Here is a 15861-nt window from a genome sequence, read left to right as displayed (position 1 = left end):
AATAATAAACAAGACTTCTGTAGTTATCTGACCTATTTTCTATTTTAAAATCATCCTGACAGCTGAATCTTGTTCTTGTTGCTAAAGACTCAATAACTCCCTATTCTAATTTAGCATTTACCTTATGTTGGGAAACATATAGGTATTAAATATCTACACAAGCCTTCTAAGAATAGTGAGTATATAATTCAAATCACCACATTTTTTTTTTACATAAGAAAGAACAATACAGTCAGTTTTCTGCAGTCAATTTCTAATTAGCTAGGGGTCTGTTTCAGATTTATTTTTTGGCCCATAACTTCCTGAATTAGATGACTTTTGGTTCCTATATCAAAAAGCCAAAGAAGTTCCATATAAAAGAAAAATACATATTTTTACTCACAATGTTGAGAGGTTCAATCCAAGAAAGGATTGGATTTGTTTCCTTTGTGCCTCCATTCAATCAAAGTATCAAGACAGGAATATATGTATGTATTGAATCAAATGTCTTAATAGAGATTTGGATAGTAGAAGAGGGAAAAAAGAGGTTAAGGTCCAATCTACTCTTCTCTGAGCATAACCAAAGAGTATCCCAGAAAGCCCGACCTGTCCATAGCTTATCTACCTTCACATATCACCACCAACACTAAATATCTCAACACCCTGCCCTCTGAATAGGACTATAACATAGTTCTATGGAAATTTTCTGGAGCTTCACATTACTGTAATATTCCTATAACTATTGTTTATTATTATCCTCAGCCAAAGTAAGAACTATATTTTGATGATTGCTAATGAAGGTAGTAATCCTGTTACAGCCAAATGTGACAAGGCTTCAAACAGGATGTATTTAGGAACATCTGAGTTTCTAAGACTCGTGAAAAAAAGTAATCCTCAGTTATATTATTAGAATTATTAATATTGTTATCAGTACCAATATTGAGGGTAATAGGAGTTGCTTTGTGTTTTTGGTGATCATTCCCTTTTTTCTCAGTGTTAGGAAATCTGCCGACAATTGTGTATCCAAAAACTAAGTTCCCAGGTTCTTCGAGTCGGTAATACTACAGAGAAAGAACAAAGGCATCTTTTATTTCAATCGCATCTTTTATTCCTCATGGAGTTGCCTGTGGATTTCAGTGTATGTCCACAGCAGCAAGGTTGAAGGTTGAACTGAGGGAGGATAGCGACCCTTTATCTCTGATGCTGACCTGCCATTCTTGAAACCAAACTGCAGCACTATATCCTTAGAACAAGCCCTTTCTCATGAGGCACCTTGTTCCCTCACATATATCTTAAGGTGAATATAGCTTAATCTCAAGCAGGGATGCCTGCTACAGAAAGTACAGTGGCTGAGCTACACAGCACATCATCAATGAATTTTAAAGGCTTTTGAATTTGGTTCAGTATAAAGGTTAGCATGAAAGTACACTAGCTAGCAGCCTTCTCAGGAGGAACAAGATTCAAAGCCTCTTTGATGAAAACCAGGTTAAAATAAAAGTTGTCTTTTTTTTTTATTTCATTTCTTTTCATACTTACAGTGAGGTAGCATGGCAAACACATCCTTCATACCCGCACACCTACCAAGGCAGGCATGTGGTCACAGCCAGCTGTGGCCCAAGGCCTTGACTATTTTGGCATATTTGAGGAATGGAATTGGAGCTACTTTATTTATTTAAAGAGTTGTTATAACACATCTAGTTTATCAGACTGCAAATTTTCAAAACCTGGCACCTGGAGAAGTGTGATTTGTGTTTTTGGAGGAGATGCACAGTGCATCTAAAAATAATAAAACCAGCAGAGAATTTGACAGGCTCAGGATTCAGTGTCACGACACATAGAAGCTACAAGGTGATGCCACCTGTGGTTTTGAGGTATCTGATAACCCACGAGGGATTGGCATAAGAACTCCCAAGGAAAGGCAGTTTGCTTCCCCTCACATAAATACCTTGCTGTCAAAGTATAACTGAATCATTAGCACTAGTCTTTTCTCAGATTACCTAGAGACATTTGTAAGACTTTACTTCATATAGAAATGTAATGTGTATGTGCTTATTGCAAGTATATATATATATACATATATATATATATATATGTGTATATATATATATGTGTATATATATATGTGTATATATATATATGTATATATATATATATATGAAATGCATCCGATGCTATTTTTATTTACCAATGCTCTTCCCTTCTCCTATGTGTCTGGATGGTCTCTTACCTAGATAAAGTCACTTTCTCTTTGTTTTCCTCATATAAGTAATGCACAGAATTCAATTTTTTTATTCAACATTTTATATGCAAATGGGAAGGGACCCTTTCTGGATACTTTAGGGTGAATAAATTAATTACTTTTTTTAATTAGGTATTTTCTTCATTTACATTTCCAGTGCTATCTCAAAAGTCCCCCATACCTTCCCCTACCCACTCCCCTACCCACCCACTCCCATTTCTTGGCCCTGGTGTTCCCCTATACTGAGGCATATAAAGTTTGCAAGACCAATGGACCTCTCTTTCCACTGATGGCTGACTAGACCATCTTCTGATATATATGCAGCTAGAGACACGAGCTCCGGGGGATACTGGTTAGTTCATATTGTTGTTCCAGCTATAGGGTTGCAGATTCCTTTAGCTCCTTGGATAATTTCTCTAGCTCCTCCAATCGGGGCCCTTTGATCCATCCACTAACTGATTGTGAGCATCCACTTCTGTGTTTGCTAGGCTCCAGCATAGTTTCACAAGAGGCAGCTATATCAGTGTCCTTTCAGCAAAATCTTGCTAGTGTATGCCATGGTGTCAGCATTTGGAGGTTGATTATGGGATGGATCCCTGGATATGGCAATCTCTAGATGATCCGTCCTTTCATCTCAGCTCCAAACTTTGTCTCTGTAACTCCTTCCATGGGTGTTTTGTTCCCATTTCTAAGAAGGGGCAAAGTGTCCACACTTTGGTCTTTATTCTTCTTTAGTTTCATATATTGTATCTTATATCTTGGGTATTCTAAGTATCTGGGCTAATATCCACTTATCAGTGAGTACATAAACCTGTTAATGTACACATAAGATCAAAGCTTGACAAAAACAGGCTTGTAGATTTGTGAGGTCAAACAGACAGTATCACAGCCAAAAGTGGAAAATGGACTATTAATCTGATGTGTGAGAAGGACGCTCAGTAAATCTAGTGAAGCCTATTTTGGAGTTTATTTGGAAGTACTTTTAGAGTTATTCCCCATGCTTTAATGGAGTATAAAAGCATGTGCCTGTCAGGGAAGTGTGGAGCAATGCCATGGAATTGGTAGACAGATCAGTATTGGCAATGCCTTTTTTTTTTGAACTTTATTGATTCACCTCATATAAGGGGATACTGGGGTCCACAAAATGTATTCAGCTGTCAAGTGTAGACACTCTCTAAAAACTAGATTTCACAGTAAATCTCCCTTCTGTTGGTATAAGAGGAAAAATGCAGTGAAAGTTCAGAGCAATAATTACAGGGTCATTAATTCATATCTGCTGTCTTCCTCTATTTCCTGCACTTAGATATTTCTCCAAGTAGATTTCTAGACCTTCCAAAGAGATGGCATAGATCACTCAATGGGCTCTCAATCTCAGTTCCAATTAAGTGTTTCAAGTCAAGAGGTTGGTTAAAGTACAAGGCATTCTGCTTGGTTGTTTATTATCTGTCAAACTGCATGGAGGAGATGGTAATTTACAATTGAACCAGTGAAGAAGGTTATAGTATGGAGAGAAAAGGACACCAGACAGGTAACTACATGGGACTGCAAGTTCCAGGAAGGGGGCAGAAGCAGAAAGAGGTTGTCTAAGGATAGTGATGTGTCAAACTAGTGAATTCTAATATAAGCTCTTGACCCAGAACTTATACTGAATAAAAATTATGCAACAATAGTGTCTGTAGTAAGATGTATAGTTTGTGCTCATAAAGTTAAGATAATACCCCTTTCTAAGTAGGACTGAAGCATCCACACTTTGGTCTTCCTTCTTGAGCTGCATACAGTTTGTGAGTTGTATTGTGGGTATTCTGAGCTTTTGACCTAATATCCACTTGTCAGTGAGTGCATACCATGGATATTCTTTTGTTACTGGGCTACTTCACTCAGGGAGATATTTGAGAGACTCTGACAGAGCCTGACCAATACACATACAGATGCCTGCAGCCAACCATTAGACTGAGCACGGGAACCCCAATGGAGGAATTAGGGGCAAGACTGAAGGAGCTAAAGGGGTTTGCAACTCCATGGAAGAATAATATCAAACAACCATATCCCCCACCCAGAGTTTCTAGGAACTAAACCACCAACCAAAGAATACACTGCATATGTAGCAGAGGATTGCCTTATCTGGCATCATTGGGAGGGGAGGCCATTGGTTCTTTAAAGGCTCAATGCCCCAGCATAGGGGAATGATAGGGTGGTGAGGCAGGAATGGGTATATGGGTGGGGGAGCGGGAGAGAGGGGATGGGATATGGGGGTTGTAGAGGAGAAACTGAGAAGGGGGATAACATTTGAAATGTAAATAAATAAAATAACCAAACAAAACTAAAGCAACCAACTAAACAAACGAACAGAAAAATCAAACAAACAAAAGGATAGGATAATACAGACCAATTTGTAGCAATTAAAGATTTAACTTTTTACATTCAAGGTTTTGGAAACAAATTTTCAGATCAAACAGATCCTGTAACTGATATACATCCAAATTAAAGAGAATCACACTAAGTAAAAAACAAAACAAATAATTTTACCCACATTTTATTGTATTCTTCTATAAAGAGACATATTCTACATATCGTTGTTAAATCACTAATTGCCTTAGCTTATCATGAGAAATACAAAAAAAGTCATGTAAAGAAGATCTTGCTTATTTTAATGAATTTTTTGTTTTAGAAAGCTTATGAAAAGTCACTAAAACTTGTCTCACATGACATTGTTCTGGAGTGTTCAACCTGACCATCCTAATGACTCTTAAAAATGTAATGATTTTTGTTTGTTTGTTTGGTTGTTTTGTTTTGTTTTGTTTGAGACAGGGTTTCTCTGTATAGCCCTGGCTGTCCTGGAACTCACTTTGTAGACCAGGCTGGCCTCGAACTCAGAAATCTGCCTGCCAATGATTGCTTCATGTTTACTGACATGTATATTACTATTACTACTACTACTACGACTACGACTACGACTACTACTACTACTACAGTTCTATCACTTGCATTCCTATTCAAGGAAAGGCAATTTAGTAAGATCACAATATAAATTTGTAATGAAACATGTTCCTATAATACAGCTAAGTTAAAATGTTGCTTTACAAATCAAAGGAATGTCTACTGTAAGTAACAAACACAGGAGGGTGAGGAGGAGGTATCTGTGAATAAAGAATGGTTTTGATGGCCAAATGGTAATGTTAAATGAAGGAAAGAAAGTGTAAGATAAAAGCAGGTCAAAAGCAAATCATTGTTAATGGAGTTCAATGTGTAGTACCTGTTTACTTGATTTTAAATAAAATTAAAGAAAATGAGTAAGATATAGGTCCAAAGGCAAAGTATTCTTATCATTGATAATAAAGATCGATGGATAATGTTGTGCTGTATATAGCCATATGTTGTGGCAAACTGAAGAAGAGCAAGAAAGAATAGTCAAATCATATAAAATTACTAGAAAATATCATATTTAAAAATCCCGAGTAAGTTTTTAACATGCTGTTATTTATCCATTCACCTGTAATTCTAAAGAAGAATGTTATGTAAGGTCCCTTCTTTCTCTTGATTGGCAACTGACAAATCCAACTATCTTTACTTTGCTAGCAGATAAATTGAGTTATTCAGAAGTAATCATGTACAAGAACAGAAATTCTCTCCTGCTGAATCACATGGAAATTTGCTTTCCAAAATGCAAGTAAAAACACACTAATCTAAATATGCCATGACCCCCTTTCACAAATTTTAATCTATATAAAATGCTTTCATTTAAGAAGATAAAATACAAGTAGAGATGAAAATAGAAATATTACCACTGTTAGTGTCCTTTATTATATTTTGCATCTTATCTACTATTACTTATTCCTTGCACCTTTGTATTTTATGAAAATATGTTTATTATAAGAATACATTGTTAATAGGTTTAAGAGTCAAAGAACATAATCTCTTTTGAAACTAGTGATCCAATCACCTAATTATTTTCCACTAAGATTAATTTCTTGGTATATCCAAACTCCTAACTAATATCAATAAACTGAAAACCACCAATATCAAGTGAGCCCATTGGGACATGCTTACATGCTCTCCAAAAATATAGATATGTGGAAAAATAAATTATAGAATAAAGGAGTCACAGAATAATAAGATATAGGATAAGATGAAGCTAGTTAAAAAAAAAACAAAAAAACAAAACTTCTGAAAAGGAACCATCCAAAGAAATTACAATTGTGAGTTTTTTGTAAAGGAAGATATGGAAATATACTCTATTAGCATGTTTGGTGAAAGGTCAATGGAATGTGTGCTAAGGTTAAAATTTTTGGTTGTGACAATAAAGATTTTAGAGAAAAATCACTGCCTGAATGATTTGCAGAAAGAAGACTGTAGGGGAAAAGCAATCTGAAAATCTAGCATCTCTTAATTACATCTTCCTTTTATATGTAGAATCCGAATTTTAACTGTAATCTGAACCCTAGCATTTGTGTCTTCAGAAGTTAATCTGTATGATTTGTTGTTGCAGTTGTTGTTGTTGTGTTGGTGTTGGTGCTGTTGTTGGTGCTGTTGTTGTTGTTGTTGTTGTTGTTGGTGGTGGTGGTGGTGGTGGTGGTGGTGTATGAAAATGTACAGGGTTGAGAGATGGTTCGTTGGGTGAAGCGCCTGGTGTTCAAGTGTGAGGACTTAGTTCAGATTCCCAGCACAGGAGTAAAAGCCAGGCTCAGGAGTGAGCACCTGTAATGGCAGACTGTTGGAGGGAAGGGACAGATGGCTCTATGATATTACTGGTCAGCCATTTAAGCCAAAATGCTCTGATTTCAGTGAGAGACAGTGTCTCAAAAAGTAGATGATAGTGGAGGAAGATGTCTGATATTACATTTATTCACTCCCACATGAATATTCATTTGTGCAGTCATAACCAGACATGCACCATGAAAAGGAGAAAATATGCGTTCAAAAATGTTTTGTTTACCCACACTACTTTTTTTTCTATCCTTTTCTTTTTTTTATTAATCACTCCACTTGTTTACATCTGAAATGATATTCTGCTTCTCAATTACCCCTATACCAACCCCTGTTTCACATCCATCCTCACCCTCCTTTTTGCCTGTTTGAGGGCCCTATCCCATCCACTCGTCCTCTCCAACCCCACTGCTCCAACATCCCCCTACAGTGGGGTATCAAACCTTCCCAGGACCAATGGCCTACCCTCCCATTGCTGTCAGGCAAGACCATTCTCTGCTACATATGCATTTGGAACCATGGATCCCTTCAGGTACATTCCTTTTTCCTTTCTTTTCTTTTCTTTTCTTTTCTTTTCTTTTCTTTTCTTTTCTTTTCTTTTCTTTTCTTTTCTTTTCTTTTCTCTTCTCTTCTCTTCTTTCTTTTTCTTCTTTTTTTCTTTTCTTTTCTTCTTCTTCTTCTTCTTCTTCTTCTTCTTCTTCTTCTTCTTCTTCTTCTTCTTCTTCTTCTTCTTCTTCTTCTTCTTCTTCTCTCTCTCTCTCCCTCTCTCTCTCTCTCTCTCTCTCTCTCTCTTTTTTCTGGTTTTCTCTTCTACAATTCTATTTCTTCCATGAAGTTTTTGTCAGGCAACAAAAAGTGAATATTCCTCCAGTTGTATTTCTTCTTTTTTAAAAAAAAATTATTAAATATTTTCTTCATTTACATTTCAAATGCTACTCCAAAAAAACACCCTCCCCCCGCCCTGCTCCCCTACCCACTCACTCCCACTTCTTGGCTCTGGAGTTCCCCTGTACTAGGGCATATAAAGTTTGCAAGACCTAGTGACCTCTCTTCCCAATGATGGTCGACTAGGCCATCCTCTGCTACATATGCAGCTAGAGACATGAACTCTGAGGGGTACTGGTTAGTTCATATTGTTGTTCCACCTGTAGGGTTACAGACCTCTTCGACTCCTTGGGTACTTTCTCTAGCTCCTCCATTGGGGGCCCTGTGTTCCATTCACTAGATGACTGTGAGCATCCACTTCTGTATTTGCCAGGCACTAGCATAGCCTCACAAGAGACAGCTATATCAGGGTTCTTTCAGCAAAATCTTGCTGGCATATGCAATAGTGTCTGTGTTTGGTGGCTGATTATGGGATGGACTCCCAGGTGGGGCAGTCTCTGGATGGTCCATCTTTTCAGTGCCTTTTTCTAAATATTTATTTAGTGAAACTATTAAGCATATACCTGGCATATACAATATTTATTTTATCATATCAATATATATTATATCAATGCATATCATATAAAATTATTAATAGTACTATGTTATGAAAGTTTTTATATACTTATGATAATCTTATTTATAATTTAAAATTAAATTTGGTTATATAATCTTAATAGTGTGATTTTGGTTTTCTTTTTATGTCTAGGATAGTTGCCTAGTACATTAAGAACATTAATATAAACAATATATTTGTCATAATAAAATCAGCACTTTGGAGAATAATGCAGCTTTATTTGCTCATTTTTACATACAGATATATTCTGTAAGCTGATATGGACCTCAGTCTTCATACTTCATTCTCACAGCTGCTGTGTTCCCAGGCATATAACCACCACTGCTGGCTGAGCTAAAAATCTTAATTTATTTCAAATTATATAGTTCAATGATAATAATATTATATAGTTTAATAATAAATGATATATAGCTATCAGTAGATACAATTAAAACAATGATAAACTATTTTAAAACAATGTATAACAATAGAAGTGGCATATTTCTAATACCTATGTTTACTACATTATACAATGTAATCTTTAAGTTAGGATAGATGTTAGAGTAATGTACCTAAATTGACAAAATTGATGGATTGGATGTTATTAGTGTATACACACCTTATAGTTTACATAACTGCTATAATTCTGTTCATTACATATCATCTGAGAGAGGAGAGAAAACCTTCTTAATGGATGAAAAGGGTGAAGTATTATGGGTTTGGTTTATTGCTTATATTGTGTTAATTGATTTCCCAAATTACATGAGAATTCACACACCTGCATGTAAGATAGGCCCCTGCCCCCAGTTGCCTCTAATTGGTAGATAAAATTGCTGGCAACCAATGGCTGGGTAGGGAGAGAGAGGCGGGACTTTAGGTTTCCAGGGTAAGAGACAACAGGAAGCAGGAGCTTTTGCAAGTGCCATGCCTGAGAAGCAGAAACATCAAGCCTGAAAGTTTTTTAGTAATAATTCGGGAATGTTGGAGGGGAGGTGTTAGCAACGCTGAAGTTCTTGAGTGGCCCAGCTCTTAAGCTGCTGAGGGCATATTAAAAATTAGGCTGCATGTGAGTGTGTCTTCCATTCTTGAATTCAAAACATTTGGGTGGGTTACAAGGAGTGCATGCACACCTGTCAGGGAGTTTAGAGCAGATTAAAATATGACCGAATCACAGATCTATGAGTTCAAGGCCAGCCTGGTCCACGAAGTACCATGACAGCCATAGCTACACAAAAAAATACTGTTTCAAAAACAAATGCAAAACAAAACAAAGAGGAAAAATGCTTTAAAATAAAACAATAACCTAAGGGCACATCACAGACGAACAGAGGCTCACTCAGCTCAGGACACAGTGTGTCAGAATATCTGTCACCTGTGTTGTTTCTAAAAGAGATTATGAGCCAGGTGCCAGCCCAGATATGTCTATATAGATGCACGTATAATGTATGCACATATGTATGCATACATTTAGTTTGATTCAATGAATTCATCTTCTCAAAACAAATGTAAACATATTATAATTAGATCAAGAAGTGACAGAATTATTCAATAGTTTGTCTAAAGCTCTAACTTGACAACAATAACAAAAGTTCAATTTCAGGGAGCTATCATCTCATAATTCCAACTACTTCAAGAACAACATATGTTGATCTAAAGAAAAAATAGTTTAGGCTAGAGCAGTGTTTCTTAGAAATCAATTCAATGTAATTCCTTCCATGGGTATTATTGTATTCCCTATTCTAGGGAGGAATGAAGTATCCATAAGTTGGTCTTCCTTCTTCTTGATTTTTCTTGTGTTTTGCAAATTGAATCTTGGGTATTCTAGGTTTCTGGTCTAAGGTCCATCCTATAATCAGTCATCAAACCAGACACTATTGCATATGCCAGCAAGATTTTGCTGAAAGAAGCTTGATATAACTGTCTTTTGTGAGGCTATGCTAGTACCTGGCAAACAAAGACATGAATGCTCACAGTCATCTACTGGATGGAACACAGGGCCCCCAAAGGAGGAGCTGAAAGTGCCCAAGGAGCTGAAGAGGTCTGCAAGCCTATAGGTGGAACAACAATATAAACTAATCAGTACCCCTCAAGCTCGTGTCTTTAGCTGCATATGTAGCAGAAGATGGCCTAGTCGGCCATCACTGGGAAGATAGGTCACTTGGTCTTGCAAACTTAATATACCACAGTACAGGGGAACACCAGGGCCAAGAAGTGGGAGTGAGTGGGTAGGGGAGCAGGGCAGGGGGAGGGTATAGGGGACCTCTGGGATAGCATTTAAAATGTAAATGAAGAAAATAATAAAAAAAATTTAAAAAAAAGAAATCAATTCAATATCCACATCATTTTTGTCGTTGTTGTTGTTTTTGTTTGTTTGTTTTTCAAGACAGGGTTTCTCTGTACAGCCCTGGCTGTCTAATTTGTAGACCAGTCTGGCCTCGAACTCAGAAATCTGCCTGCCTCTGCCTCCCATGTGGTGGGATTAAAGGTATGTGCCACCATGCCCTGTTTATCTACATCATCTTAAAAGCCTTTCTTTTGCACACCTTCTGACAAAATGGTGTGGCCCAATAAAGTACCTCATGTGGTCACCCACATCCATTGACAAACTAATTTTGCTGTTTGACCATGGTCTTAGTCTACAACTACAGAAAAGGTCCTTAGACCCCAAAGGGGTCGCGACCCACAGGTTGAGGATTTTTGCTTTAATGTCTTGTATTTGGTCTCTTACAAATTTCTTGACTATTTTGTAGAGAAGTACTTTCTTTAGATCCAATGTAACCTGTTCCTCTCAATGTGCATCCTGAATGTTTAGAGTCTAACTTGGATAGTGACTTCTAATATACCCCCTGAAACAGGACTGTTGCAGGATTTCCATCTTCTTTTAGTTTATTATTTTGGATTGCAATTATAATAGTTTTCCCTTTGCCTTCCTCTCTTCTAATCCAAATTATATATATACTCTCCATACTCTCTTTCAAATTCACAGCCTTTTTTTTTTCTTCTTCTTCATTTATTGTTATTCTATACTTAAGCATTGAGGAGCAATTCCGAAGAAGGTAAGAAATGATTGTGAAGCCAGAGGATCATGGATTTTGCTGTAACATTGTTTCTCTAACAACATGAGTGCTCTATGTGACCTGAACAGTGGTGACATGAATGAACACACGGTGTTTCCTGGGTTACAGGACTTCCCTAATGGATGACATCACTCTCCTTCAACCTTGCTGTTAACACTATGGCATTGCTACGAATCTCACACTACCACATGATGAGTATTACACGTAAGTATTTAAAATAAGTCTGAACAAGAAGTGATTAATCAGAAATCTACTTCCACAGGCAATGTTCCTGTGGACATGAATTAATGCACTCTTGTCTACCAGATCAGAAATATTTTGACTGATGAAACTCAAGAGCTGGGAGAGCCACCTTGGAGTGAGATGTTGTTAGAAATCACAAGTTAGCTGGGCATGGTGGCATATGCCTTTAATCCCAGCACTCAGGAGGCAGAGGCAGGCAGATTTCTGAGTTCAAGGCCAGCCTGGTCTACAAAGTGAGTTCCAGAACTCACTGTATAGCCAGGGCTATACAGAGAAACCATGTCTCAAAAAACAAAACAAAACAAAAAAAGAAATCACATGTTAAAGTTTTCCCACTTCAAAACCAATATGTAAGTGAATATAACAAATAAATTAAATGCTAGTTCAGAGAGAGAATGGATGGAGTCTCTAATAAGCCTGGTAGAGTCCTTTACAACATTCCTTTATCTCTTAGAGTAATAGAAGAATAGCCTAAAATCGTTTTTTTTATTGAATTAAAGTATGTCAACATTTATTATGTCTACTACCTAGTACAATACAATAATGAAGTGGCTTAATTAAAACAGATTTCACCATTGTACTGGTGGGTTTTGTGTCAACTGGACACAAGCTGGAGTTATCACAGAGAAAGGAGTTTCAGTTGAGAAAATGCCTCAGTGAGATCTAGCTGTAAGGAATTTTCACAATTAGTGATAAAGGGGGGGAGGGCCCCTTTTGAGTAGTGCCATCTCTGGGCTGGTAGTCCTGGGTTCTATAAGAAAGCAAACTGAGCAAGCCAGGAGAAGCAAGCCAATATGAAACATCCCTCTGTGTCCTCTGCATCAGCTCCTGCTTCCTGACCTGCTTGAGTTCCAGTTCTGACTTCCTTTGGTGATGAACAGCAAGGTGGAAGTATAAGCTAAATAAACCCTTTCCTCCCCTTTATTTGGGGCATTTAGACACTTGATCCCTAGTTGGTGGTGTGGTTTAGGAAAGTTGACCAATGCTGAGTACTTAAATCACTGGAAGCATGCCTTGAGATAAAAACTCTCCTACTTCCAGTTGGCTTTCTCTACTTGAAGCTTGCCTTTGAAGATGTGAACTCTCAACTTGCTAAATCAGCTTCCATTTTTGCTCCATGTTATCATGCCTACACTCCATCCATCATCATGGACTTCTGGAACTATAATTTAAAATGAACTTTGGGTTGCATTTGGCCAGGATATTTTATCACAACAACAGAACAACAGAATGAATATATATATATATATATTCATATATATATGGGAATATATATATATGGGAATATATATATATATTATATATATATGGGAATATATATATATATTCCCATGAAAAATGAAACCACTGAGGCAACTTTGTTTCTTGCTTCTTTGTACCCATTAAATAGGGAACAGGTAAAATGACATAGAATGCATTAATTACTATGGTGATTTATGTCAACATATATACATATATCACTTTTAATACAAAGGAAACCAATTACATCCATGTTAAATGTGTATATCACTTATTGTACTGTAATTATCTATTACAGCTAATTATTAAATACAGAAAATGGTCCTATACTCTCATAGCAACCAACACATTAGAATAGTTGATTTTAGACCTAAATTATATTAGATACTTTGACTTTTATTTATAATAATAGCTGATTTATTTTATGAGACTCTTAAAAAATAGAAACACAGAAAGAAGTTTTCAGGTACTAAAATGTAGTATTCTTCTAGTATATAGATTATTATATATTATCGTTATCTCTATTATATATTATCATTTAGCAGGTTTCTTTTCTACGGTATTCTTTACATGAGTCCACTTTACTATGAAAGTGCTAGTTAAGCATTGCTAGGAAAGGTACCCAGGCCATCTGTGCAGAGATAAAATTGCCTATGACCCTGTTGTCCCTAGGATGAATTAATATATTATTCCACATATAAAAGTTTGCTTGTTTGAGTGTATAATACTGAAGTTACCAGGAAAGTTTATCAGCCATTTTGGACTATTTCTTCTTTTTTTTTCCCCTGCCAGTATCTTATCCTCCATTCTGATACTTAATAGAAAAACACAGACATGCCAACAGAGGACATCACTGCAATCAATGAAATGCTTCCTGTCACACCAGCTGCCTAATCCAATATGACTCCATTGACAATTCAATCTTCAAAGAAAAATGATAGCATAAATATTTGATTGAATTTAAACATTAGTCTTCTCTAGTATGACAGTTATGAATTGCAAAAGGTAAATTGCATGACTTTTTCCAAAAGATAGTGGGTTTTCAGTGAAGCCATCCACCCCAGTATAGATTTTGTTGGAATAAAATGAGATATTTTCACCAGGAGCAATACTTCCCCCTGGGAAATGACATCCTAATATATAATATGAAAGTGCTAATTGGACTGAGCTGATAAGTTATGCAGCAAACATGAACATGTCTATTTGCAGTCTTTCCTCTAGTGTTTAAAAGCCTCAGCTTATGCTTGGAAAGAAGTATGAGTCATTCACATTAGATTGTAAATAACTTTCCTCCTATAATTAAGGAACAAACTTGTTGAACATTGGTTTCTAATATATATGGTTTTTTTTATATTCAAAGAACTAAAATAAGAAGTAAACTGTGAAGGTAAAATTTTAAGTCACTCTTACTGGAATTATCTACTCTGAATATTGTTTGTTGGTTGACTAATACTTGCTAATGTTAACTGATAAGACATATAGGCATAAAAAACAAAAGACAAACTGAAATATCTTCTGCATACACCAAGTTTGCTGATTTTGGATATTTTGAAATAAACATCACTGGCTAATAAATGAAATGCAAAACCTTAAAAGATCTATCACAAAAGTCCATTAATATGTTGATTAAGTAAAGAATATGGGTTTTCAGGAAACTAAAAGAAAGTCATTTATTATACTTGGCTAATTTTAGTGGCACAAATTTACTGCCCTTAACCAGCCTCATTTGCAAATTTTCTTCTCAGTGTTCTGAGTATTCTGACTGCCAACATGGGTGCTAATTAGCATCAATTTTACTGGTAATATTTTTCTCTGCTTGGGGAATTGACTACAGCTGTTCGCAGGGAACAGAAATGAGAGAACACCCCTTTCCCAAATTTCCATGGACCAGTGGACTGTAGTAATTGATTTCAGTCATAGCTAATCCAAGCTAGTTTAGAACTCCATAACTGACTGTATATCCTATTAGCTATCCCATTAACCATTAAGCTTGCCTAAGGTGACAAGGAAAACAACTCAATAGCCCCAAACTCAGACACCATGGAAAATAAAGTCACCTACTGTAGAGTGACAGAACTCACTTGGGAGCCAGGCTTCTCTAACCAGCTCTCTTTTCAAGAATCCCTGTTTAAGTGCTTAATGAAATGAGGTTTGCTTTATGACTTTCATTTAAAAACACATTAGAAAATTCACTTGGTTCGCCTTTGCTGTTGCCAAGTTTTTGGAGCCCTGATTACCAGAACCACAACAGAGATAAAGTAATGTGACATATTACAAAAATGAATTTTGGGGGCAGTTAATGATAGCAAGTATCAAGGTTTAAAACTTTTACACATGGAAGATATGCAATATTAGCATCTCTAAAGACTGCAGACCAAAGCATGAGTGCTTACTAACACAGAGTAAATTTCATGATCGAATGGAAACTAAACTTATATGGTGGGAAAGGATGAATAATTTTGAGAATGGAAACTTACATCTGCTTTTAAGAATCTTTTAGCCAAGTGAATTGCCATGAGATAAAATAGCCTTCTTTAAATTTTTTTTAATTGGATGTTTTCTTTACATTTCAAATGTTATCCATTTCCAGGTCCCACCCCCTATCCGATCCCCTTTCCCCTGCACCCACCCACTCCTGCCTCCCTGCCCTGACATTCCCTATTCCCCTATGCTGGGGCATCGAGCCTTCTCAGGACCAAGGGCCTCTCCTCCCATTGATTCCCTACAATGCCATCCTCTGCTACATATGCAGCTGGAGCCATGGGTCACTTCATGTTTACTCTTTGGTTGGTGGTTTATTCCCTGGGAGCTCTAGGGGTTCTGGTTGGTTGATATTCTGGTTCTTCCTATGGGGCTGCAAACCCCTTCAGCTCTTCAGTCCTTTCTCTGACTCCTCAATA

This window comes from Mus caroli, unplaced genomic scaffold (genome assembly GCF_978045245.1).
Source record: "Mus caroli unplaced genomic scaffold, Mus_caroli_1 scaffold_4, whole genome shotgun sequence".
Taxonomy (NCBI): Eukaryota; Metazoa; Chordata; class Mammalia; order Rodentia; family Muridae; genus Mus; species Mus caroli.
Note: the sequence above shows the minus strand (reverse complement) of the source record.